A 20,311-nucleotide genomic window follows, 5' to 3' on the forward strand; every position below is an offset into this window, starting at 1 on the left:
AAATAATTAATTTTCCAAAGTACACTTAAGGCTTTGATGGCATTTACTGGTTTTTTTTGTTTATTTATTTGTTTGTTTGTTTTTTGAGACAGAGTTTCTCTGAATAACAGCTCTGGCTATGCTGGAACTCACTTTTTAAACCAGGCTGGCCTGGAACTCAGAGATCTATCTGTTTCTCCCTCCCATGTGCTAGGATTAAAGACATGCACTGCCACCACCTGGCTACTTTGATGCCTCTTAAATGAACTCCAGAGTTACAAGGGAAAAAAAAAGTAGTTACAAATGAAGTAATTCCTTGAATTGCAACTTTCCAACAACTTTTTTCAGTTTACTTCCTCCCTGGGCCCTGCATTGGAATTATTTTTTCACCCAAACTACATTTAGTAAAGCATTATTAATTTGTACCATCTGGATTATTATTTTCCAGGTTCACTCTTGATTCAGATTTCAACCAACAATCCATAACAGTGAAAGTTTTATAATATTACAAAATTGCATAAATCATCATCATGTTTGTGATAAACTATAAAGTCAAGCAAGCCTGCAGAAACTTATGTGCTGCTAGCAGATACCAATCATTTAAATGTGGTCATCAATCTGTGCTCCAGTTCCAGATTAGTCACACACTGGGCATGTTTAATTTGAGTACTGTAAGTACTTCCATGACTGGTGCAATAGTCATCTGCTCAGAGATTACTATGATGTAATCAAAAGCCAATCAAGTGTTTTTGCTCTGATACTGGCTTGATGTAAACCCACTGAAAAGCATTTAATATCTTGGTAAGCTTGTTTGGCATTATGATGGAGAAGTGTAGAGCATTAATTAAGTTTTGAATGGAAATAAGCTCCTCTTTCTTATATTTCTACACAGATAGAAAAATGACTATTTGGAATGGTTAAGGTTTTTTATTTTCTTTTGTTTGGATTGGTTTTTGACCAAAATTGAAAGCAGTAAGAATATTTGATATTATTTGTGATAAAAGATAGAGCATACTGTGTTAGGTTCAAATTTCAATAAAATGCACCTATGGTAATCACTCAGCTTGCTATTATTGAAAGTACCAAGCAGACTCCATAATAGGGAGCTTAGTCTTCTCTCAGAGATCCGGCCTCAATTTCATTTTCCTGAGACTTGAGCAAGAAGTTTCTGGGGAGACCATGAACAAAAGACATAGTCCTTGCAGTAGCTCCCATTCTGCTTGTACTCTGACTACTCAAGGTTCAACCAATTGTTTACTGTCTGGTACCCCTCATCAACTAAGAGCTATGTGCATGAGTCAAGGACAGAACATGGACCACTGAGTCAGCTGCCACCATCAGTATGTGTGAGACCAGGCAGCCTCCATGGCAGCTCAAATACAGAGCCTGGTGCTTGTTCAGGCCTGCCAAAAATGATAACTGTAACTCCTGAACAGTAAATTCAAAGGTTACATATCCTCAGACAATCATATGACCCAAAGTCTTGTACCACCCTGCTTGCTAGTTTTCCCTTTAAAAAACCCTCATTCTGAGAGCTCAGGGCCATCTTCCTCCATGGCTGTGTCAGTGTATTGGACATGGACCAAACCTGGGCTGGCTTGTAACTAATAAACCCCTGTGTGTTTTGCATCGGATATCTGCTCTTTGGTAGTCTTGCTTGGGAGACTTGTGATGCAGGCACAACATTATGATATACAGTCAATATCATTGTACTTGGTACATATCATTGTTATAAGGATGTTAGTATACCTAATCGTTTGCATAACTCTGTGGTCCCAGATATACTGCAATATCTAGAAGGCTATAGGCCTGCATGTCTACTGAACAACAATCTTCATTTTAACCAACTTAAAGTTTAAAGATTATTTTGCTCCACAAAAATAGTCGTGATTTTGTTTGCTAAGAAACAGAATTTGCATAGGTGGCACAAGTGAGAATTGTCGATGGCTAATAAGCAAACTTCAGCTCTACATGTAAATTTTCAACAAATAATTAAATGGTAAGTTTCTGCCTTCTTTCTGAGGCCTACCAGGTACTTTGGAATAGTATCTAAACCTGATTTTTAAGATCATGTCTATGAGGATGTCTTTAAAATCACAAAGACCAATTTCCTGAGCCTGGCAATATTGCTTACTATGTTTAGTTGCAAGTTGCATGTGGTCATTGTATTGATTTCTGAGCTGTGAAATTGTTAGAATATGTCCAAACAGCACATAAAGGTCAAACTTACCCCAGAATTTTAGAGGTATTAATTAAGATGTTTATTGCCATATAAAATTCACAGCACACTTCTAAACAAAAGGAGAGAAAGATATGTACTTATGGTATTCAATCTCTAGTTTTTCAATTATTTAATATGGTGTTGGTAAAAGATTAATTTCCATATAAAATATCTGCCCCCAAAAGGATTTTGTGTGTCATTACAGGAAATATACTAATAGTGTTTCAAGTGATTTAATGTCAAAAACTAAAGGCTGAATCAAACAATTTCACATATTTATAAGTGCCTAAGTCTATTAACTATGAAAATAATCTCTATAAAAGGAAAAAGTCAGAAACCTAATAGCACTGCTTTCCCAAAATTCAGGAGGCAAATTGACTCACTGCATACTAGAAAAGAGTAGATTTTAATAGAAACTAGAGCATGCACACTAGAACATTTAAAAATTAAATCTATGCATTGGATCTAGTAAGCAATTCTTAAAGTTAATTTCCATGAATATTACATGTCCTGAAAAATTAATCACAATTTCTGTCATGATCTACACATGCTTATAATTTATAGATACATCATAGTTTGTCAAATTTGTTAAAACATTGTGAATGAATTTATCTCAGGGCATTTATGTAAATATACATAGGATTTCTCCATGGTGTTAGTAAATAAATGAAAGTAATTCTTCCACTACCGGCACTGCAGAAATCTCAGATTTGTTCATGTCTAACCAAATAAAAAATTTTCAGAAGAAATTGAAACTGTGTTGAGGCAATACAGAATAAATTTAGGAAAGTCTATTCATAGTTTCTTGGTGTCCAGACCTACTTTACTTGTACTGAATTACAATCAGCTGTAACATTTTTAAAATATTCTTTTAATTTCCAGGCATGGTAGCACATCAGCATGGGAGAGGTGGAAATGGAATGATCATGGGTTTGGAACCAGCTGGTACTGCAGAGGGAGACACTGACTTAAAAAATAAAAAAAAATCAAGTATGAAAAATGTCCAGATTCTTCCTTATAAATCATCAGCACTGTAACTCTCAGTCTCATCAAACTGCTCTGTTAAGCCATAGATCATTGTACCCACTTACCTCAGTTCACTCTCTCTGAGTAAAACCATTCTGTGCTGTCATGTGAAAGGAATAAAATCATTTATTTTTTATTTGATAAGTCTCCTTCTTCCTTCTGATTGTACATTGGCCAAGAAAATCGAGGAATATCTGAATAATAAGTTCCAAGTTATACATTATATGGATCCTAAATAGATGGAGAAAGTTCTGTTACAATCATGTAGTGGGTCTGGGGGAACACTCTTCAAAGTAACATCAATGGAGAAATAACAGGACCAGGAACAGGAAAAAAATAGGGCTGTGAGACACAGAGAGAAAAGTCCTCCCCTGACCTCATATGAAAACACTAAAGATGAAATAACACGTGATAGTTACTCTCAATTTCCAGTAGTGTGAGTTTAAGAATGTTGTCATCAGTCAGTTAATATTCTCTAAGAAGTACACCAGCTTATAACAAGATATTTGTTCATTTAGCATCAGTATCAATTGGGCAAGTGTGTGTGAGTGTGTGTGTGTGCGTGTGTGTGTGAGAGAGAGAGAGAAAGAGAGAGAGAGAGACATGCAAATGCACAATCTAGTTATAAAATGTATTCTCTCAGTCCCATTGTAAACTAAAAGCTCTATATTCATCTGAAACATCACCCTGTCAGAAGAATGAGTTCTTTCTATACCTGTTATATTTTTTTGTATGTTGAACCTCAACTGAAAGGGAAGAACCAATAGTTTAATACTTGATGATATATTTGCTGTGTATTGTGCTGCAAACATTTTTCTTCTGATAACTAAAATTATTAAATTTCTAAAGCCTAGAGCTTTGTGAACAAGGACAGATATTGACAGTCAGTGGATGATACCACTCTAAGTTATGTGATTTTTTTCTTGGAATTACACATTCTATATACTGGTCTCAAAAAATACCAAATAACTACATACCACAATATAATTATTCTTTGTTTACAGCATATTTTATGTCCTTAAATATGATTCTGTATCTCCATAGAATATAACCTGTGGGATACCACCTTCCTCATTTCTTTTACTGACTATATCATCATTCATAGGGCAGAAGCTTCCTTGTATTAGGACCACTGTCTATCATGCTTATATGCCACGGCTGCACCATCTTTACTGTACGTCTTGTGAGGTTGCATTTTATTTCTCATAGGCCAAGAAGGTAAATCTGAGGAGCTCTCACAACTACCACTAATATATTTGAGGACTCAGAAAATGACTATCCTGGGGGAAAACAATAATTCAAAAAGAAAAGATATCATGCAAACTAAATGATTTCTAGAGGCCTGCTGTGGTTTAAGATGATTGTGGTATACCAGCAAAGTTGAAACATAGGGTTTTAGAGTGGGGAAGTATAGAGTGAAAAGAGAAGAGATATGTGGAATAGCCATGGAGATCACTGAATGTCAAAATAGGGACTTGAGAAATAATGTTAAACTATAATATATTGTGACAAAATTTATATTCTTTAAAATTATGAGACACTGTGGAAGTCAGAGTGATCAAAGTAAGCCAGAACAACCTTCCAAAGAGAATGGGCATTGTAATAAAGGAAGAATAATGAAAATACATTCATGATTTTGGTTTAAGAACCTAAAATAACAGATTTGTCATAAACTGAGAAGTATGAAACTTCAAACAAATATTCTTTGAGGGATACTAGCAATTTATTTGGACATATTTTATAACTAAGTGGAAATTGTCCAGGACTGAGTAGGATATTTGAATACAGGGTCTGGGTGGTGGCTTCAGACTGTTATTCTTGTATGTGAGAACCATTAACACATTTAAATTAACTATGAAATTATTTGTATTTTAGTGAACGCAGTTTATAGAAAGATCAGATCAATGCCTAAGTCTAGTATTCAACTGTGTCAAATACTGTTGAATCCCTCTATGAGTTGAGAGAGTTGGCTAGCCATGTATTGGTGGCCACAGACAAGGGTACATCTGGTAGAAAAGCTTAGAAAAGAATCTAGATACTAGAAAGACTGTTAGATGAGTAATTTAAAACATATTATATGGAAAACTCTTTTAAACAACATGTTGCTTATGGAAACAACATTGAGAATTGACAGTAGATGGGGAAAAAGAAAATATCATCCATTTTATATTTGGGGGACGATTGTTCAATTATATTTTCTTTTTAGTAGATGAAAAAATATCAGAACTTCTGTTTTCTTTTTTTTAAAAAAGTTATTGAAAATAGATTCTTCTATCATACAATATGTCCTAACCACAATTTCCCTCTCTTCACTCCTCCCATCTCCTTCCACACTTCCCCTCTCTTCTAGATCCTCTATTCCTTCATTTGCTCTTCAGAATAGGCCTCCAAGAAAAGACAGCAAAACAGGACAAAACAAAGTAGAATAAAACAAGGCAAAACCCTCCTATTGAGGTTGGACAAGGCAAATCAATAGGAGAAAAAAGTCTCAAGAGCAGGTAAAAAGAGTCAGAGAAACACTCACTTAGAGTGCTAGGAGTCCCACCTAGCAGCCATAAGATATACTCAAAGGACCTAGGTCAGACCCATGCTGGCTCTCTGCTTGCTGCTTCAGTCTTTGCGAGCCCATTTGAGCCATGCTTAATTGATTCAGTGTATCATGTTCTCCTGGTATCCTCTATCCCCTCAAACTCTGATAATATTTCATCCCCATCTTCTGCAGGATTCCCTATCTTCAAGGGGAGAGACCTGATGGATACCTCCAATTTAACATACTTTCCATATAATTTCTGGCAGTGATTCTTTGCATCCACACCCATCAGCTACTAGAGGAAGCCTCTCTGATAACAATTGGGCTAGGCACCAATCTATGAGAATAGTAAGATATCATTTGTAATTATTCCATTGCTTATTTTGTCAGTCATGTTTGGTTCTATCCTAGGTCCTGACATATTTAACCTCTTGTTCTTGTCCACAAGGCAAAGTAGAACATGAGTTCCCTATTATAGATTGAGGCTGAAGTTGAATCAAATATTGTTTGACCATTTCTACAAGTTCTGTGCCACCATTACCCCAGCGCATCTTTCAGACAGAACTGATTGTAGGTAGATGGTTGTGTGACTGTGTTGGTATACAGATTTCTCTTTCTTAAGCCTGTAGTGTATCTTCCCATGCCAAAGAGATTAGAATGTAGGGGTAAAGGATCCATGCCTATACCATCTTGACCTCTCTATTTTCAGTGAGCTATGTGGATGCTGTCCTTGGAAAAGTTCTCCACCCCACTGCCAGTTTTCAGAAAGTGACCTAGCATCAGCCTGAGTTATTTTGGGATCTTCATGGGACCCCCTCATCCAAAAACTCAACTAAATGCAATCCAGTCTCACCATTGCCAGCTTTGTCTGGCTACAAAAGGTGGACAGTTTAGACTCCTATCCTCCATTACAATGAGTCCTCCCTAGGGTCACCCTCATGGATTCCAGGAAATTTCCACTATACTAGGTTTCCACACCACTCCCCAATGCTTCCAAATTCTAGCTGTCTTTCCCCATATTTTCTCCCTACACCCCTGCTGGATCCTTCCTGCTCCTGTCCCCACCCATACCCAGTCACCCACAAAATTTATTCTAAATTTCCTCCCAAGAAAAGTCCATACATCCCTTCTAGAGCCCTCCCCTTTACCTTACCTCTCTAGGTCTGTGGATTGTAGCATTTTCATCATTCACTTAACAGCCAATATCCACCTATAAATGAATACATACCATATCAATCTCTCTGAGTATGGGTTACCTCACTCAGGATAAATTTTTCAAGATTTTTCTAAGGTTAACTATTTCATAGGAAGTCATACTGGAGCAATATCCTTATATTAGTAATTGAGAAGATTAGTGCTCAAACACAAACTGTAGACTGATTGTTCTTCATAAAACAACAATGTTCATCCTTAATTAGAATAGAACAGTACATATAGGAAGAGGTGAAAGAAGTGAACAGATGAAATTCGGGAATTCAGTGTAAGTTTCTTCTAATTGCTTCTATTTTCACAGTAAAATAGGACACATGATTGGTTGATTATTTTAAATGTTTTAACTTCCAAGTATATTACAATAATCCATCTATCTACCCTGACTGCCTCTAATTATCTTTTATCCACTTTCTTACAATTCCCTGGTTTCGAGCACTCTCTGTAGTCAATGACTCTATGGAGTCAGAGCATAAGAAATAGCTTAGTATTTCCCTTGATAATTGTGAAAAGCTGGCTCCCACTTTTTCCCAGGGTAATCTTGAGGAGAGAGTGATTGTAGTGGGTAGCCATTCCAGCCTTGGACTGGAAGTTCCAAACCCCATTGAGGCTTCAGTAGTGGTCATGACTACAAGGCTGGGCTGAGGGAGGATGCTAAAGATCCAGGATCCAAATGAGAGGGATCTCTTGGTTCCAGGACCCTGGATGCTGGAGGTAGACTGAGCAGAGTTCTCCAGAGAACACCACTGGACTGTGCTATACCTTTGCCAGACTCTGCATCCTATCCCTTCATTTGTAAGCAACCCCACAAAATAAACCTCCCTTTTAACTACATAGAGTGGCCTTAATAATTTCACAAATAAGTGATAAGAAATATTTGGATGGAAAATAGTGTTGAGAATACAGACAGAAACACAGGATAGCTTCAGGAGGACCTGGATCAATATCTACTGGCACCTACTGTCTCTTCAAAAAGTCTTTTCATAGGAATGCCAAGGTGTGGGGCAAAAGACCTCCCTCTAGCACACCCAAGTGCAGACACTTCCCAGGACCTGGTAACCATGCAATAGTCAAGCCATCCACTAATGCAGCCATTCTGGGTGAAGCAAGCTCAGATTTCACTAGGAAACCTCTTTGGTCCCCATAACCCCCACTCTTTATATGTTAAAGGATTCCCCAAGCCCTTCAGATAGACTTAGGTCATTCTTCTTTACTGATCTTCCTTACCCATTATGGAGATACACTTTCCATCAAGAAAATTCTGGCTTAGGTTGGAAGCTAGAAAGAAGAAAGTTGTCAGTATTTGACTCATGTCACTACTAAGAGCTTAAAAGTAGCTAGAACATCAACAGCAATCCCTGGGCTGCCACACCCACAAGTAAAGGAGTCGAGGGTAATAAAGATGGGATGCTCTATTTGAGTGGGTCTAATATGTGTAAAACAGCCTTAGCTCTGCCAAGACGTTTTCTAAATCAAAACTCTCAGTATAAACACATAAGATAAACTGCATCAAACTTAAAGATTCTCTTAGCTTCACCAAATCATGGTTCAATAATACATTCATATAATTCTAGTATGAACATTACTATGCATATTTACCTGCAAATTTCATGATACCATCATTTTTCACTGCTAAGTAGTACTCCATTGTGTATATGTACTAGATTTTATTTATCCATTCTTCAGTTAATAGGCATGCATGTTGTTTCTAGGTTCTGGATATTATGAATAATGCTGCTATGAACATAGCTGAGCCAGTGTCCTTGCAATATGATTGAGCATCCCTTTTGTATATGCCTAAGAGTGGTATCATTTGGGTATTGAGGTAGATTGATTTCCAATTTTCTGAGAAACCACCATAATGATTTCCAAAGAGGCTATAAAAGTTTGCACTCCCACTAAGAGGATGAGGACAACTCATTTTTTAATTCATCCTAAAAGAAGAAGATTGAATCTGTATTTTCCATATTTAAGTATATTTTCTGATTAAAGCAATTTTCTACTCCTGATTTTAATCCAGGTTATATGGCCTGTAGCTGTAAGTTTTCTCAGGTCCTTCCCAGCCCTGGAGTCCCAAGTTCCTCCAGCCTTACCTGGCCTCATGGTCCCTCAGGCTCTTATAAAATAATCATTCAGGGGTTTAATATTAATTACTAATTGTATGGCCTTTGGCATGCTTCTTGCTAGCTAGCTCTTATAACTTAACCCATTTCTATTACTCTATAAGTTGCCATGTGGCTGTGACATTACTGATCTCCTGGCATCTTGCTGCTCCTTTGGCAGCAGCTGGCATCTCCCCTTTGGCAGCAGCTAGCATCTCCCCTTCATCTCCTTTATTTTCTCTGTATATCTTCTTGGATTGCCCATCTGCATGCCTCTAACATGCTTTGCCATAGGCCAATGCAGCTTTATTTATCAACCAATCAGAGAAATACATATTCACAGGATACAGAAAGACATACTATAGCACTTTTCCTTTTCTGACTGATCAAAAAAGATTTTTAACTTTACCATAGTAAAATTACATATAATAGAACAGTTATTAAGTAGGAATTATAGTTATAATATCTGGTTTATTTGTATTTTGAAAAATTAAAGAAAATATTCTATCTCTTCTGTAATTGTAACTCTAAGTTTTCATACATAATTTATTTTTTATTATAATCAAGGAAAATTATAATTATAACTAGTCTTCACCTATATCAAAGACTGTATATATATATATATATATATGATAAAATATTACCTGAGTGAAGAGGAAATGCATTGCAGGCAACTTCTATAGTTCTGGAAATGACAGAGACAACTCACTCAAAAGTTCCTCTGCAACATTGTGGCATCCATCTTTAGGCTATAGGTCTAGAGTCTCTCAGTCACATTTCCCTGTGTCTTGCAGAATGTCTGGAAGTCTCCTCTGCAAAGCGGGAACCTAAAACACAATTTTGCCTTGTTTTGGTCATTTCTCCATGAGTTCTTCATATCCAGTTGATACAACTTTTGTCATGTAGTCCAGGCAAGAACAGTTTTTGCACAGATGGCTAACTTTTGCCATAAGGAAAGCAAACTCCATATAGTTTCTTCAATGCCCATCATCTTTTTGAAGTAAATCAGTGCTGCCAGGAGCAGATGTGTCTCACTGTCCAGAAAGTCTAAGTTTTTATAAACATTTTAAATGTCATATTCTGTAGGTCTTTGAAGTGTTTGGAGAATATATTGAAATATATCTGTGTATACCTAGAAAACAAATAAAATGGCTATAAGTTTAATTATGATAGATGACTAATTATTCATCTGTATTTTTAATTATACATTAATTTCAAATGAGATGTGCAAACATAATACCTTAAAACAAGAGTAGAAATATACATACAGTATAACAAAATTAACTTTAAATTTGTGTCAATAAACTAAAATCCACAGTAATGTAAAACATTTTAAATAAGTTTGCTCTTTAAAAGTAGATTCAATAATCCACCCTTGTATACTATCATATCTATACTACACCTTTTTCTTTTTTAGAAAGAGACTGTATTTTAATCAAACACTTTTAAATAAAATAAACATTTTTAAACAATATTTTGGGAATTTGCGTATAACTTCTACTATTTCCTGCTGAATGGGGATGCAGGCAATCTTATGGGGAGCCTGAGAAAATTAAGAATTATAGTTAAATCTTGGCTGTAGTAGTCTGTGAGGTTGGATCATCTCAGGCAGTTGCTTTGAAGCTAATTACGGATTTTGGATCATCTGGGCCATGATGTCATCAGAGACCTTTCAGAGGATCTTGGCTGATCAAACCATATTAGCCTATAAACAATCCACATGTTCTCATCTTCTGTGCAAACAAAAGCAAAACCTGTTTTCCAATGCAATTTATCCATACACATAAATTTTGAAGTCAAGGTATATATATATGAATACATGTATGTATGTATGTATGTGTGTATATATATATATATGTACATATATATGTGTGTGTATATTCATATATATATATATATATATATATATATATATATATATATATATATCTTAGCAGCCTTTACAATAAAATGTCTTCCTGCAATTAAAAAACACAAAGGCAATATAATCCATGCTCTCTGTGTGATTTCCAGCTGTATGTACTTACTTTTTATATTACTTTTTCTGTCTCTTTAAAGACTTTATTTTTTAATTATTTTTTATATAACTGTCTATCCTTTTCCTCTCTCTTCCAAGCCTACACACATTTTTACATATAATGTAAACCATTTAGAGGTTTATTCCATCTGAATCTTTCTTTTGTGTATCTAAACTCCTTTTCTGATCATTGCAAACTGCAGTGTGGCTAAGATTGAAGCAGAAGCCCTGGCTGCTGACTCTGCCCACTTCAGCTTCCCAACATGGCAAAGGTACCCAGGAGAGTCATGCTTACCCTGCCAATTCTGGTGTCCATGCTGCCATCAGATAGTGTGCTGCTAGCCCCTAAATGCTTTTTGTCTGTATGAGTAAAAGCTAAATCCACCATGCAGCATGATGTACAGCTTGGAGACAGTTCTGTTTACAAATTCAAGAATCTACCATGCTGTGCTCAAGCCTGAATGCTGTGAAGTCTCTTTACTGTAATGTCTCTGTATCATGGACCCCATGAGACATGAAGTAGGAAGCTGTTTGGGGCTCTGTTTTAGAAGCTCTAATTAAGTCTGTCAGGTTTTTGGTGGAAATTCTTGCTCAATGTTGGGCAGCCAAATGGAGCTATAAATTTTCTCAGGTCCCACCTAGGCCCACAGTCCCACAGCCACTTATAAAATAATTATTCAGTTGTTTAATATTAATCATCAATTGTACAGCCTATGAGAGACTTCTTGTTTGCTAGCTCTTACAACTTAACCCATTTCTATTAATCTATATGTTGACATTTGGCCATGGCTTTCTTGGTCTGCTGACATCTTGCTGCTCCTTTGTGGCGGCTGGCATCTCCCCCTCCTCTCCTTTCTTCTCTCTGTATATCTGCTTGGATTTCCAGCCAGCCTCTTAGCTGCACTACCACAGACTAATAAAGCTTTATTTATCAATCAATCAGAGCAGCACAAATTCGCAGTATACAGAAAGATATCCAACAGCACTTGTCTACTTTCTTCATCTCAACCCTTCCTGGTTTATTTTACATAAGATTTTAACCAGTTTAAGGAAGTAATGGCGATATGGAGATATTATACAAGAATAATTTGATGACTTTTTAGATAAGTATATATTTTTAAAATATTAGGACACTATATATAACAAGAATGTCATCACATTCTTTATTAACAACATTATTTATTTTTTGTAATAACTACAAACAAAATGTTAACTTTATAGTGTAGTTTTTATGACAATAGGTACTATGCTGTACAGTGGAAAACTTGAACTATAGATCCCCTGAGTAATACTGCCCCATTTATTTAAGACTTTTTTATTTCATCTGCTTCTATGTGTATGAAATTTTAGAGTCCTTATAAAGTGGTATTATATCATCCTTTACTTTCTGTGTCTTGCTTAATTCAGTTAACATAATATCATATTCTTCATCTATATTTTTGCAAGTAGCAGAATTTAATTATTCTTAGGGATAAACAATATTCTACTTTGTAAATAGGCTATTTTCTTTATCTATTCATGCGTTAATAGACTTTCAAAGTGTTTACATATCATGGTTTTTGGGAACAATGGTATCACATAAATGGAAGTACAGCACACTGGCAGTCCAAGAGATATTAAAAACAGGTGTAGCATGAATCTCAAATGGTCTGATTAAATTTTAAAAAACTCAGTGCCAGCTATTAGATTAGAGAAGCAGAACAAGCCACAGCTAATGTCACCTCACCAACTTCTCAGCTAAACCTGTTTCCTCAAAGAGGAAACCTCTGAGTCCTCATGTGAATGGATCTCAGATGAACTGCTGCTAAACACATAAAAACTTAAAAGCCTCTGCATCCAAGGTGATAGGATTAAAGGTGTGAGTGACACCATTTTCTGTCCTTTATGTCTACCTAGTGGCTATTCTGTTTTCTGACTCCAGAAAAGTTTATTAGGGTGCAAATATATATTGGGGGATAAAATATTTCCTCTTTTTTATCTAAAATAATAAAAGAAGCTTACAGCTAATATAAGAAAAAATATATCCAAAATAAATACAGTCATGATTTACATTAACATGTCCAGTCCATTAACATTTGACAAATTCTGGAAAAAATTCCTATTTTGATGAGTCCAAAATTTTTATGCAATATATAATCATCAAATTCAATGTAAAATATTTAAAACAATTAGTTTCTTTTAAAAAGTAGATTCAATAAACTAACTTTTTATCTTATTATATCTATATTCTCTCTTTTTTCTTTTCATAGGATATTCAATAATCTACCATTTTATTCTGTACTTCTATGTCTTTTTTTTAGAATAGATTCAATAATCTACCTCTTATCTATATCCTCATTTTTCTATTTATTTTTATAACAAGAACCCTGACTCCAATCTCCTTTGTTTAGTTTTTTTTTCCCTAATCACTAACAATTAACAACTTGTAACCAACCATTGTAAACAATGACAAAAATATCCATAATCAAATGATAAAAAACCACTCTCCCTACCTCTTGGGAATGTGGGAATTGTGTTCTTAAAATTACTTCTTGCTATCTTGGGGTGAAGTCAACTTCAGGGAATCCTGAAAAGGAAAATATTGGATTAACTGTCAAGTCCTGAGAGAGGTAGCTGTACCTTTTGTCCAGTCTCTGCATAATGGGAAAGTGCAGAGCTTATCTCAAGTCCTTGCTCAAGTAGGCTGTGAAGCTGGATCATCTTACCTAGCCATCTCAAAATTATCCTGAATAGTTTGTAGTCCAAACCCAATCTTTGAGTGGTATTAATCAGCTTAATGGCTTCATCATAGTCCATGTGGAATCCTCATTGTGAGATCATGTCATCTCTTTGAAGATTTCAAAGTCACTGTTAAGCCTGGTAATGGCTCCCTGCAGAATTTTTTTGTGTGCTTCTTCTGTGGTTTGGAGCAATCTTAAGTGTATCTGTGGCAGAATTGTATCTCAAAGACAGTCCCGAATTTACAATAAATAGGTTCCAGTCTTCTTCACCAACATATTCTTTGATTTCAAATCTCTGTGAGCAACAGCTGGCTTTCCTTGTGTACCAACAATCTCCATGTGAAGATGGGCAAGAAGGCTTGCCACAGACAGAATGAGTTTGGTCATCAATTGATTAAACAGTGTATCTTTTTGAGTAATCAAAAAGGGATACATGTTCATGGTAATCCAACACCAGCCACAACTGAGTACATGTGCCATTGTCTTTGTTGTCTGCTGCTCTAAATCTTAGGATGTTTTTATGGTGTAATATCAAAGTCTGATAAAACTTTGTATCTGGGAACCACAAATCTTCTTCCTTAGAAGAAAATATTTTCACAGCAAATTCTCCCTGCCATTTGGCTCACCAAACTTCTCCAAACTGACCTTTGCCAATGCTTCCTTGTAAACTGATAGTGCTGGAAATTATTCTCAGAACAAGCAGTAGAAAACCCTTCATCCCCAGTAGCAGTGTCACTGCCAAGCACCAACATGATAAGAAACAGCCTGTAATGCAGAGCAGCAGGCACTACCTCCTTGGTCCCACTGCTACCATTTTTAGCCTGGCTTGCCCCAGCCACAGCTTCTCCTTAGCAATTCTCCTAAGCTGGCATCAATCTCAGGATCCTCCTGCTTCTGCCTCCTTAAGGAAATACTACCAGTGTGTGCCACTAAAACTGGCCATGTGCAGTTTGGACCCGAGTGGGGAATGTAAGGCCATAGACAAGTGGCTTTTTTTGAGAATTGGTACCCCACAAGTTGGGCACAAAATGTAACATGAATTGATAACTGGTCTTATTAATAAAAAAATTCAGGAGCCAAGTATTGGCGCAAAATCTGAAAGATCAGAGAAACAGAACAAGCCACAGCCAACATCACCTTGCCAGCTGCTCAGCTGATCTTTTTTCCTCAAACTGGAAATGTCTGAATCCTCACTGTAATGGATCCCATAAGAACTGCTGCTAAAAGCCTAAAAGCTTAAAAGCCTCTATTTCCTGGTCCTCATGCTTTATATACCTTTCTGCTTCCTGCCATTACTTCCTGGGATTAAAGTTGTGTGTAGCTAGAGTTTTATTGCCTGACCCACAGTCAGGACAAATTTCTCTCACCCACCAGGCCCATAGATGCTCAGACCCAACTAGGTAAACACACAGAAACTTATATTGCTTACAAACTGTATGGCCATGACAGGCTTCTTGGTATCTAGTTCTTATACCTTAAATTAACCCATTTCTGTTAGTCTATAAAGTGCCATGTGGCTTGTGGCATACAGTACCTTATGTCTCCCTTGTCATGGCAGCAGCTGGCACCATCTCTCTGACCCAGCCTTCCACCTCCCAGAATTCTCTTCTCTCTTGTCTCGCCTATACTTCCTGCCTGGCCACTGGCCAAACAGCATTTTATTTATACAGAGTGATATCCACAGCACTTCCCCTTTTCTTTTTTTATTTAAAAGGAAGGTTTTAACTTTTACATAGTAAAATTACATATAACAAAACAATTATCAAGAAATAATTACAGTTACAATATCTAGTCTATTTGTTTTGGCAAAATTAAACAAAATATTCTATCTATCCTATATTCATGAGTCTAAGGTTTTATATCTAACTTATCTTTTATCATAACAAAGGAAAATTATAACTATCTAGTCTTCAACCACATCAAAGACCTCAGAAGGATATAATATTACCTGAGAACCAGGAGCAAGATGTAAGCAACTTTTAGGAATCTTGCAATAATAGACAGAGACAGCTGGCAGCCTGGACAGTCACATAATGTTCCTTTGTAAAGATGGGGAATCTGTCTTCAGCCCACAGGGCTATAGTCTCCCAGTCACTTTTCTCAGTGTCCTGTAGAATTTCTGGCAGTTTCCTCTGAGAAGCAGGAACCTGACGGACCATTTCACCAAGCAAAGTTTAATTGTCACCTTCCTATGGGTCCTGCATGTCCAGTCGATACATTTTTTCAAGCAGTTCAGGCAAGAACAGTTTCCTGCCCAAATGACTATTTTTACCAAGAAGAAGATAAACTCCATAATGGAGTGTCTTTGATGCCCATCCTCCTCTCTGAAGTAAGTCAGTGCTACCAGGAACAGACATGTCTCACTGTCCAGAAAGTCTAAATTTTTAAAAATATTTTAAATGCCATATTCTGTAGGTCTTTGAAGTGTTTGAAGATTACCTGTCTATCTGAAATATATTTTGTATACCTAGAAAAATTAACATGACTATAAATTTGACTATCATAGAAGACTAATTGTTCTGTATTTCTTAATTGTTCATTAAAATCTAAATGAGTTACATAAACATAATGCCTCAAACAAGAGTAGAAATGTATATAAAGTATAACAAAATTAAGTTTAAACTTGTATCAGTAAACTAAAATCTATACCAATGTAAAACATTTCAAACAAGTTGTTGGTATTTAAAAGTAGGTTCATTAATCTACCCTTTCATTCTATCATATCTAAACCACCCCCTTTTCTTCTTTAGAAAGAGATTGCATTTATAATCAACCTGATTTAAATAAAAATATTGGTTTTTCTATGTCCCACACCAGAGGGCTATTTTGATTTTGGATACAAGAATCTCTTAGCCTTTTCTTTTAGCAATATGCCTGGGTTTAGAGAAGGGGTGAGCCAATTCCATCTCCAAAGCCAGCTTGATATATTGGGAATTTGGGCATAGTTTCTGTTACTACTTCCTGCTGGAGGTGGGTGCTGTATCTTATCGGGACACAAAGAAAATTTTGGGATTATGGAGTAGTCTGTGAGGGAATATCTTCTGAGCCAGTTGACTTGAAACCATTCTGGATGTTGGATCATCTGGGCCATGGTGTCATTGGAGACCAGTCAGGGGGTCTTGGCTGGTCAAACCTGATGTATCTTAATCTGGAACAAATCCATAGCCTCTGGCTTTCTGTGGAAACATAAGCAGAGCCTCCTTTCCAAAGCAAAATATCCTTAGATCCAAATTTTGAAGTCAAGGTGTTTTTAAAATATACATACTGGCTTAACTCTGCTGTCTTTACAATCAAATATCTCTCTTCAGTTAAAAATTCCAAAGACAACACAATCCAGATTCTCTGTATAATATCCATCTTTACATGGCTTATTTTTCATGCTACCTTTACTGTCTCTTTAAAGACTTCATTTTTAAAAAACTACTATTTGTTTATATAACTGTGTATATTCCTTTTTCTCTCTCTTTCAAGCCTATATACATTTTTACACACATTGTAGAGCTTTTAAAGTCTTATTTCATCTGAATCTGTTTAATGTAGCATTACTAGGGCCAAAACAGCAGCTTTGGCTGCTGACTCCACCCACCTCAGCTTCCCAACATGGCCGTAGTATGTTTACTGCCAGCTCTAGGAGCCACCATCAACTCTTAGAAACAGTGGTTCTATGGTTTTATCAAACAGCATGCAGCCCAGAAACCTTTTTGGTTTTTTACTAGCAAAGGCTAAATCCACCATGCAGTGTAATGTGCTGCTTGCAAACGCCTCATTTCTGCCATACTGTTGGTCAAATGTGCTTGCCAGGAACCTGCCAACTTGAGAGAGACAAGTAGTGTAGAGAGCTGCGTGTAGCCGCACCTTAAAGATGGTGCTGGCTTCCACCCTCTGCCTTCCCGACAGCAAGTACTGTTTGTGGTAAACAGCTCCTTATTTGGCTATGGCTGGATTTGTGTGCCGCTTGCATATGTGTGGACCTATGGATAGTGCCCACGTGGCTGTCTGGGGTTGGTAGCCCAGACCTACTTAAGGGCTGGGAGAGGCTTGCCCGAGGGGAGACATCACTACTAACAAGGTCCTGAATAAACTGCTTAAAGAAGAGCTCCAGTGTTGCGTCATCCTTGCTGGTCGAGGCAGTCTCAACAAAGTAGGAAACTGTTTTTAGGTCTGTTTTGAATTGATTATTAAATATTGTCAGGTTTAAGGTGGAAACTCAAGATTTTGGGTGCCATTTGTAGCTTGAGAGCTTTTCTTCAGGTGCCACCAAGCCCACTCAGTCCCACAACCCATGTGTAAAATAGTAACTCACACTCTTATATTACTTATAAACTATATGGCTGTGGCAGGGTTCTTGTTATCTACTTCTTCTACCTTAAATTAACCCATTTCCATTAATCTATAACTTGCCATGTGGCTCCTGGCTTACCTGTACCTTATATCTCACTTGTCATGGAGGTTGCTGGCAGCATTTCTCTGACCCAGCCTTCCACCTCCCAGATTTATCTTCTCTCGTTCTGTCTATACTTCCTGTCTGGCTACTAGCCAATCAGCATTTTATTTACACAGAGCAATATTCACAGCAGTTGTGTGTCACCATGCCTGGCTGTTTCCAGTGTAGCCTTGAATTTACAGAGATCTAGATGGATCTGTGCTTCCCAAGTGGTAGGATTAAAGGTGTGTGCCATCATTTTCTGGCCTTTATATCTATCTAGTGGCTGTTCTGTTCTCTGACCCCACATAAATTTAGTAAGATGCACAATATACTGGGGGACACAATAACACAACACATAGGCACTTCTGTCTCTTGCTTTTGCTCTTAGAATGCTGGAAGAATGTACCTCAGGGAAATAAATGATCCCTAGAAGCTCTTTCTGTAGTAAGGGAAAAGCTAAAGTTCTTTTCCTAGCCAGAGGTTGAACTAACTTCCCATGAAGATATTTCACAGGTGTAAGAGTATATTGTAAGAGTGTCTAGAGAGAATTAATAGTAAGTTTGTAGTGGGTAGCTGTTCCACCTTTTACCTGGAAGTGCCACCCCCATTGTGGCTTTGGTAACTGTCATGCCTACAAGGTGGAGCCGAGATAGGACCCCTGAAGACCTGAGATCCAGAAGGGCTGGCTCTTTTGGTTCCTGGATCCTGGAAACTGGAGGTAGACTGAGCAGAGTTCTCCAGAGAACACTGCTGGACTGCTCTTCACCTTTCCCAGAGCCTGTTACCTATCCCTTCACTTGGAAGTTATCCCACCAAATAAACCACCCTTTTAACTACAGGAGTTGCCTTAATAATCCTACCAATATCTGGCACTCATGTGAGGCAAATTCAAAGGCCTGGGTGGCCCCCACAATCAGCTTCTTCTGTGGCTGTTGTGGTACAGTTTCCACACCTACTACGCATCCCAGTCGCTTCTTTTCTGTAAAATACACACACACACACACACACACACACACACACACACACACACACACACACACTCTCCTAGGGACCAACTGTTTCTTCCCTTCCCTTGCTTCCTCCTCCCCAGCTGGCGGGCACCTGAAGATTCCTGCAGAGATTAGTATAAACAGGGAACACCTACAAGGTTCCATTCCTGAAAAATGAAGCAGCTATGCCTGATCTCATTGCCCAGGCAAGTTTAGCTCCCAGACCATTGAAAAACCCCTGTGAGTGAGGCATTTCCCCTCCTCCCAGAGTGCTGACTCCCCACCCTAGCCCGAGGCTTTCACAGTTTCACCTGGTTAAAATAGACACCACACTGTCCCCAGGGGCACCATGCTTAGGCAGCAAGGGGCTTGGACTGGCCTGGAGCTCTCCCTGCCCTGAAGCTCCAGGGAGTCACAGGAAGAACTTCCTACTACTTCCTCCTGCCTGTGCTCACTCAGTACCTGCCAGAAGCTGCTGCCAGCCAAGGCCTTTTGCAGCTATACCAGCACCTCCTTCTGGCTGAAAAGTGCTACTACACTCCCAAAACTACTGAAAGGAAGGTTAGATAGGCAAGCCAGGGTTTTATTTCAAATAAGAGTACTTGATAATTTTACACCTTAAAACTGACTAACAAATTTTGAGTAATTTTTCTAATATGGCCAACAACATTACCTCACAAGAATTTAAAAACTTTTTTTGCCTGTATGATGAATGACATTATCATGGAAATATATGACCTTCCTAAGGCGTATCTGGCCTGTACCATTTTGGCATTTACTGTAATAATTCACACAGTGTTCAAATACTGGTTTAATAATAAGAACAAAGATATGTCATTATTAGGACTGATACAGGCTTTGGATGACAGCAATAAAGGCTTACATAAAAAGATTCTTTCTCTGGAATCTGCTAACAGATCTGATAGATGAATCATAATTTCCAAAGAACACAATAAACCAAATATTTTGGCAGGCTTCCATAAATGAACAAGACCAAAGCTTTGAATTAGAATTAATGCCCTTGTTTTGGAGGGCCTGGCTGGCACAGGTACAGATGTGACTATAATTACACAAAAACCATGGCATCCAAAT

The sequence above is a fragment of the Onychomys torridus genome, chromosome X (genome assembly GCF_903995425.1).
Source record: "Onychomys torridus chromosome X, mOncTor1.1, whole genome shotgun sequence".
Taxonomy (NCBI): domain Eukaryota; kingdom Metazoa; phylum Chordata; class Mammalia; order Rodentia; family Cricetidae; genus Onychomys; species Onychomys torridus.